Raw genomic sequence first — 9118 nt, 5'->3', positions numbered from 1 at the left:
GGATGACAAGATGTGCTCCAGGTTTGCTGGTCTCTTACACTGTGCGCAGAAGGGATCCTCTGTCAGCCTCCACCTTTGCAGGTTAGTTGGTGTTGGCAGCACATCATACACAGAACTCAGAAGGAACTTCAACCGATGCCCATCCATGTTCCAGATGTCCTTCCAACTGAGGTATCTTCCCCTGCCTTGCTGCTTCATCGCCACTGCCGTAGCTTGCCTGTTCTCTTCCTCCACAGCCCGGATCTCTTCTTGTACCATTCCCCTATGGTCCTTTGCCTTCGCCTTCTTCCAGCTTGCTCGGGTGATGACTCCAAGGCCCAACCTCCCCTGGGTCACAGTATCCAAGATGTCAGCATGTTGCAGTCGCTCCTCCGCTTCCCTCAGCGCTCTGCTAGCTCTCCACTTCCGACCTGTCTTCACAGTGATGTCTGCCTGTCACACCGCCTGATCATCACTGTCGCGCAACATCATGACCAACCGGACCTTGGCTGCCTTAAATTCCTCCACGACAGATGTGATTGGTAGTTGTAATTTACTCCCAGAACTAAGGAGCAAAAACTCTTGGGGACTGCCAACCATCTCCTAAGGAAGTTATTGATCTTCCTTTCCAAAGTTTCTCTGTTACTTAAATTATTTCTTAGATGATATTTATTTATTTTAAAAATACAGATTTTTGGTAAATCACTAGAATATGCTAAGTGTGGTCATGCTATTAGCGATGATGCCATGTGGCTTAATTCCATGTATTAGCTAATCCTAGGCTAAAAACTCAGTCCTGTTACTTTCAGTTCTGTTACTCATATAAAGAGTATGCAGCCATCTTTGACTTCCAAACCTTGTAAAAAAATAAATAACGTAGCCTGAGGTTGATCAATACACATTTTGAATAGTTAAATATGTGTGTTATTATAATCAGTGTTGAAAATATATAACAAATTAAGTTTAATTTGGGAGTGGTACAACAAGCAAATGGCACCCATTCAGTGGAATGTCCCAGATAGATAGATAGATAGAGAGAGAGAAAGAGAGAGAGAGAGAGAGAGAGAGAGGCAGGGCACTGTAGTCACAGTAAGAAGGTTGAAGCCAAGCAGCCGCTTTTCTGTGTGGAGTTTGCATGTTCTCCCCGTGTCTGCATGGGTTTCCTCTGGGTGCTCCGGTTTTCCCCACAGTCCAAAGACATGCAGTTAGGTTAACATGGGGCGGCTAGGCAAGGCGCCTAGCCCCCAACTGCTCCACAGGCGCTGTAGTATAGCTGCCCACTGCTCTGGGTATGTGTGTGTGCTCAGTGCTCACTTGTGTGTGCGCATGTGTGTGTTCACTGCTTCAGATGGGTTAAATGCAGAGGTTAAATTTCACTGTGTGCTTAAAGCATATACGCAGAGCCATGGCCTCACTTTTGTTTATAAACGCCTTGAGACCTCAAGAATGGCACAGGAATAGTTTTAGATTAGATTAGATTAGATTAGATTAGATTAGATTAGATTAGATTAGATTAGATTAGATTAGATTAGATTAGATTAGATAAAACTTTATTGATCCCTTTGGGAGGGTTCCCTCAAGGAAATTAAGATTCCAGCAGCATCATTACAGATAAACAGAGAAAAGAAATAGAGAAAAACTTCTAGATAAATTAAAATAAATTAAATTATTTTAAGCGTTAACAATGAATCTAATATAGTAATTTTTACAATTAAAGTGATTTATGTAGGTAGCGGTGTGAGTGAATGGCCTTGACGTCTGTAACGTCACAGCGGGAAGTCTATCGGTCTCATCGCCATTTCCGCTATACTAAAACACAGAGCTGACTGCAACTCCGAGCCTCCATTTTGAGCTAATTTATCGCCATGCCACGTAGATGTGTTGCTGGCCGGTGCAGCAACACGACAGAACGTGGATTTACGTTGCGTTCATGGCCCAAGAATGTTCAAACTGCAAAGATTTGGACGCGTTTTGCGAGAAGTTCACGGGCACATTGGGTGACTATGAAGTGGTCTCTACTCTGCTCTGCACATTTTACTGAAGACTCGTACGAAACCTCTGATCTGTTGAGGAGCGTTGGCTATGAGCCTGTATTGAAAGAGGGTGCAGTACCAACAATTAAAGGAAAAGAAAACTACAAGAAAAGGAAAGTATTTATTTTTTTTATTTTATTTTTTTTTAAAGGAAAGTGAGTTCAGTTGCACCAGTCCTCCCGGAATGAGCCGAGGGTTGTTGCTAAAACCCAGGATGGAACAGACTTGACATATCGCTCGGGCAGTGACCTCTTGCTAAAACCAGTGACATTCCGTTCTGTCCCGGGTTTTAGTAATTGACTGAGCCCAGCAGTAATGGCGGAATACACAGTATGAAGAAAACAGTGAATGAATGGACCAGCCGTCTGATTTCTAAACTGGATATTGCTGCCATCTTGCCCTTACGTGGAAGAAGTGAATGAACACAGAACTGAACGAATAACTGAAAGTCAGATTGTTTCAAAACAATCGGCCACAAGATCGGCCTTCAAGAAGCAAGAACACAGACGGGTAAGCTCCGACTCTCATTTGGATACAAAACAACAAAAGCATGTTGTTTACCTGCATTTAGATTAATACATATAACTTGTATTGTGTGTTTCAGTTAGCGGTATAAGATTATTTAATTTGCTTCAGAATGTGATTGTCTCAGTTCATCTGATTATTTAATGAGCCTTTTACGTTTTATCAGTGAAAATGCATGCGTGTACATGTAACGGAGGTCGTCTCCCCTCCCCCACGTTCTCTCTGCGTTGTGTATTTTGAAGGAAGGACATCACACCCGACCTGATTTTAGAGTTTTATTGTTCTGAGATATATGAAAAGAAATAAAACAATCAGGCACCGAAGCAAGCCAGACGCGTAACACTCCTCTGCCTGAAGCCAGTAGCAAAAGAGGCAGAGTTGAGGGCACCAGCAAATTTAAAAAGATCCCGGCATGGGGAAACCCCGCCCCCCAGACTACAACAGGACTTAAAGGAAAATGGACACGAAATCAAACATAGATGGGGAAATTCAGGGAACACATTCAACCCTGTTACATACATGTATGTTGCATAAGTTATAACACCCATCCTGTTTTAATGAAAGTCAACCCACAATCAATGAAGTCAAATCAGTCTTAGTTGAGCAAGTCGGTAATGGTATTTCTTACTTTCATCATAAATTTTTATTTATATGACTTTGGTCTATAGCTGTTAAAGGCCTCGGCCTTAAAACCGGGCCCCGCTGTGATGTCACGCACTCAGGGCTGGCTGGCTCAGCGGGGCAACTCCAATGACAACTTTGCAGTTGATTTTAACTCTCAAAAATATATATATTTTTAAAAATTCCCATTTATGCAGCATACAAGAGTCAAGGATGGAGATACTATCCACTCAGAAATTTATTTAAAAATAAAGGCTCTGTGTATCTCCTTTAAGTCTGTGCTTGAACATACGCGTGACAAATAAAGGCTTCTTGGCTTTAGATAGATAGATAGATAGATAGATAGATAGATAGATAGATAAGCCATAGCATAAAGGTTAGAGAACCCGATCATCTAAGGTGCATTTTAAAACCAAGTTTAGACAGGTGCATTAATTAAGATTAGGCCTCAGTTAAATAAGTGGATTAGAGCTTCCGTGAGCTTGCCTTCCATTCCCACCCACCCTCATGTGGCTCCACCCACTGGGAGCCACAGTGGTCTGTTTTACATATCTTCCAGGAAGAAATTTTTTTTAAATTAATCTAAACACAAACAGGGTGGTATGGTGGTGTAGTGGTTAGCACTGTCACCTTACAGCAAGAAAGTCCTGGACTCGAGTCCAATAGCTGACAGGGGTCTATCTGTGTGGAGTTTGCATGTTCTCCCTGTGTCTGTGTGGGTTTCCTCTGGGTGCTCCGGTTTCCCCCACAGTCCAAAGACATGCAGGTTAGAATAATTGGTGGCTCTAAATTGACTGTAGGGGTGAATGGGAGTGAATGGTTGTTTGTCTCTGTGTCAGCCCTGCGATGATCTGGTGACTTGTCCAGGGTGAACCCCGCCTCTCACCCAGAGTCATCTGGGATAGGCTCCAGCTTGCCTGCAACCTTGCACAGGATAAGCGGCTACAGATAATGGATGGATAAACGGACACATGTTTAGTGTCTTACCTTTGCTCTTTTTTCCCTGAACCAAGCTGTTGTCCCCATGTGTTTCAAAGCTACAACCATAATACCAGTGCCAAAGAAGCCCCTCCCATCCAGCTATAACGACTATCGGCCTGTCGCACTGACTTCCATCATCATGAAGTGCTTTGAGCGACTGGTCATGCAGAACATCAAGTCCATTCTCCCTTCCTCTCATGACCCATTTCAGTTTGCATATAGGTCAAACAGATCCATAGAGGATGCTATCTCCACTGCTCTCCACCCAGCCCTTACTCACCTGGACTCAAAGAACACCTATGTGCGAATGCTGTTCTTGGATTACAGTTCGGCATTCAACACAATCATTCCCCAGCAGTTAATACAAAAACTCAGACATTTGGGACTCAACACCTCTCTTTGTAACTGGGTGCTGGACTTTTTTACGGGAAGGCCACAGAATGTTTGGGTCAGCAGTAACATCTCCAGGACCATCATGCTGAGCATAGGGGCCCTACAAGGGTGTGTGCTCAGCCTGCTGCTCTTCACCCTGCTGACCCATGACTGTGTACCAATCTACAGCACCAACCACATCATCAAGTTTGTGGATGATACAACTGTGGTGGGCCTCATCACTAACAACGATGAAGCCAACTACAGGAATGAGGTGAGCCAACTGGTCCAGTGGAGTAAAGACAACAGTCTCTTCCTGAATGTGGAGAAGACCAAAGAGATTGTAGTCGACTTCAGGAGAGGTCACTCACAGCATCCCCCGCTGACCATCGATGGTGCTGCAGTGGAGAGGGTGAGCAGCACGAAATTCCTAGGGGTGCACATTGCTGAGGACCTCTCCTGGTCCAACAACACCGCATCGCTGGCCAAGAAGGCTCAAACTTGCCTCTACTTCTTCTGCAAACTGAGGAGTGCATGAGTCCCCCCCCCCATCATGTGCTGAGAGTGTCCTCACTGGCTGCATCACTGCGTGGTATGGAGGCTACAGTGCCTCCTGCCGGAAGACTCTGGAACGTGTAGTGAACACGGCCAGCAAAATCATTGGTACCCCTCAGTCCTCCCTTACAGACATCACTCCCGTCTCACCCGCAGAGCCATCAGCATCGCTGGTGACACCTCCCACCCTTCACACTCACTCTTCAGCCTCCTGCCCTCATGGAAAAGGTACCAGAGCCTCCGAGCCCGCTCCACAAGACTGCTGAACAGCTTCATCCACCAGGCTGTCAGGCTACTGAACCCTGTCCACTACCTACCCCCTACCCCTGGTCTGTAACACATTCATTCACACAAGAAAACTACCTCATCCGTTTGCACATCACACTACAAACATTTGCATTAATGCTGTATCTGCTGCTATTGCTCATTTGCACTACTTTTCATATTCACCTCATAAGCTGCTCTTCTGCCCTGTGATGACCTGGCGACTTGTCCAGGGTGTACCCTGCCTTTTGCCCGTAGTCAGCTGGGATAGGCTCCAGCTTGTCTGCGACCCTGTAGAACAGGATAAAGTGGCTACAGATAATGAGATGAGATGAGAAGCTGCTCTTCTAAGCACCTTCTCCATTAGATATTGTACTGTATTTGCACTACTGCTATTTTGTACATTGTTTGATTTTAGTGTATTTTTATCTATATTATCTATATTGGGGGGGGGCGGCATGGTGGTGTAGTGGTTAGCAATGTCACCTCACAGCAAGAAGGTCCGGGTTAGAGCCCCGTGGCCGGCGAGGGCCTTTCTGTGTGGAGTTTACATGTTCTCCCCGTGCCCGCGTGGGTTTCCTCCGGGTGCTCCGGTTTCCCCCACAGTCCAAAGACATGCAGGTTAGGTTAACTGGTGACTCTAAATTGAGCGTAGGTGTGAATGTGAGTGTGAATGGTTGTCTGTGTCTATGTGTCAGCCCTGTGATGACCTGGCGACTTGTCCAGGGTGTACCCCGCCTTTTGCCCGTAGTCAGTTGGGATAGGCTCCAGCTCCATTATCATCGGGAAAATCCTGGAAAAAATTGTCTTCAATCAATTAACTGCCTTCTTGATATCAAACAGCCGTTTTGATAATTTTCAGTCAGGATTTCGTGCCAATCATAGCACTGAAACAGTGTTGATTAAAGTTATAAATGACATACGTCTTAATACTGATGCAGGCAAAACATCGGTCCTGGTATTACTGGACCTCAGTGCAGCTTTTGATACTGTTGATCACAACATACTGCTATATCGACTTGAACACTGGGTTGGATTGACTGGTAAAGTTATCAATTGGTTAAAATCATACTTAAAAGATAGAAGCTTCTTTGTTACCCTGGGAAATTGTTCCTCAACGTCAATGCCCTTGACCTGTGGTGTCCCCCAGGGGTCGATTCTTGGACCATTACTTTTCAACCTTTATATGCTCCAACTTGGGCAAATTATCAATAAAAATTCAATTTTGTATCACTGCTATGCAGATGATACCCAAATTTATTTTGCTCTATCACCAAATGACTATGCCCCCCTTGAATGTCTCTACCAGTGCATCGATCAAATCAATAGCTGGATGTCACAAAATTTTCTTCAGTTGAACACAGATAAAACAGAAGTAATTCTATTTGGAAAAAAAGATGAAAGACTCAGGATTACCACTATTCTTGACACAAAAGGGATTAAAACTAAAGAAATGGTTAAAAATCTTGGTGTTTTCATTGACAGCGAGCTAAACTTTGACAGTCACATGAAAGCAATCACTAAAACGGCATTTTATCACCTAAAAAACATTTCCAAACTAAGAGGACTTATGTCAAAAAATGATCTGGAAAAACTAATACATGCCTTCATCTCTAGTAGGGTTGATTACTGCAATGGCCTTTTCACAGGCCTGCCAAAAAAGACCATCAAACGACTTCAGCTGGTTCAAAATGCAGCGGCGAGGGTTCTCACACGAACAAAAAGAACAGAGCACATTACTCCAATTCTAAGGTCCCTTCACTGGCTTCCAGTAAGCTACAGAATTGACTTTAAAGCATTGCTGCTGGTGTACAAATCTCTAAATGGTACAGGGCCCAATTACCTCTCTGATATGTTGCAGCGGCCTAACCCAATCAGATCTACCAGATTGCAACAGAAAAATTTACTATTAAAACCAGTTGTTAAAACAAAGTGTGGTGAAGCAGCTTTTAGCTACTATGCAATACATCTATGGAACCAACTGCCAGAGGACATTAAAAATGCTCCTGCTGTTGGCAGCTTCAAATCTAGGTTAAAGACCAAGCTGTTCTCAGATGCTTTCTGTTAAATAATTAATATTTTTACATTTTTTATAATCTTTATTTTCTCTGCATGTTTTAAATTTACTTTAATTTTATTCTATTTTATTCCGCTGGTTTCTTTTTCTTTTTCTCCTTTTTTCTTTTTGGCATTTTATTATTTTATTTCTACTGTTGTTTAATTCTTATTATTTTCTTTTAATTCTTTTAATTAATTGTTTTAGATTAAAAATAAAATTATTTTATGTAATTTTATTTCTCTATTGTTTACTGTTTTTGTTTTTGCTTCTGTAAAGCACATTGAACTGCCATTGTGTATGAAATGTGCTATATAAATAAACTTGCCTTGCCTTGCCTGCAACCCTGTAGAAGGATAAAGCGGCTAGAGATAATGAGATGAGAATGAGATGAGATCTATATTGGGCGGCACGGTGGTGTAGTGGTTAGCGCTGTCACTTCACAGCAAGAAGGTCCGGGTTCGAGCCCCATGGCCGGCGAGGGCCTTTCTGTGCGGAGTTTGCATGTTGTCCGCGTGGGTTTCCTCCGGGTGCTCCGGTTTCCCCCACAGTCCAAAGACATGCAGGTTAGGTTAACTGGTGACTCTAAATTGAGCGTAGGTGTGAATGGTTGTCTGTGTCTATGTGTCAGCCCTGTGATGACCTGGCGACTTGTCCAGGGTGTACCCTGCCTTTTGCCCGTAGTCAGCTGGGATAGGCTCCAGCCCGCCTGCGACCCTGTAGGACAGGATAAAGCGGCTACAGATAATGAGATTATAAATATTTATATATATTGGTTTTCTTAATTTTTTTGTAATCTTTATTTGTTTTTACAAGTAAGGTGAGAGAGAAACGGCATTTCAATTCTCCTATATGTCCTGGATATATAGTGAATTGACAATAAAAAATCTTTGAATCTTTGAATCTTGAATAAAGCTAGCTTACAAAGCAGCTTCACCTCCACATTATCACCTAAATCTCTTCCAGGTTTCTGGCGTAATTCTTCCCTGATATGAAACAACACTGAGGGGGAAAAGGGAGTGTGGCTGTCCAAGATGGCTGTCTCCATAACATATTCCAATGTTCAAATACACTGGGAAGTTTACTTCGGGACAGTAAATCACTCCATGTCCCAGACCACTTCTGTACGTCTGTGTAACATCACTGAAAATGAAACATGCTAGCTTTGTGTTAGCCTTGTAACAGGGGTGGCTGATATAAATGGGCTAATAGGGTAATCCTGTCTTACAAATATTTATTTTTGCATCCACATTAGATTATTTACAAAAGTCTTAAGACTGATTATAATTTTTTTGTGTGGAATTAGGTGTGATTGCAACACAAATGGTTGTAAGAAAAATACATTGAATGTTATGAAGAAGTGACAGTTCAGCATTCTTGATATACCACTGATAAAACCTCGTCAACCCTCAGGCTCAGCCCTAATATTTTCAGTGCCAAGCTAGAGATATTAAACATTAAATTTAAGCCCTACCACCTAATATCAGGACCAGATGTCACTGCCTCGTAGTTCCAGAAAGATTAATAATAATAATAATAATAATGAAGAAAATGTTAAACACCAAACATGTTTTGTGGTAAAGGTGCACATTATGTAATTTTATTTTTTTTCTAAGTCATGCAAAAATATTGATTGCTCATTGCCAGTTAAAAGTGATTTTTAATTGAACAGCTTAAGATTTAAACCACTGTAGACATTTGAATGGCTAAGGAAAAACAGAATTACTGTTTT

This window comes from Neoarius graeffei, chromosome 12 (assembly GCF_027579695.1).
Source record: "Neoarius graeffei isolate fNeoGra1 chromosome 12, fNeoGra1.pri, whole genome shotgun sequence".
Taxonomy (NCBI): Eukaryota; Metazoa; Chordata; class Actinopteri; order Siluriformes; family Ariidae; genus Neoarius; species Neoarius graeffei.
The sequence above is the reverse complement of the archived record's forward strand: the minus strand, read 5'-3'. Positions refer to the sequence as shown.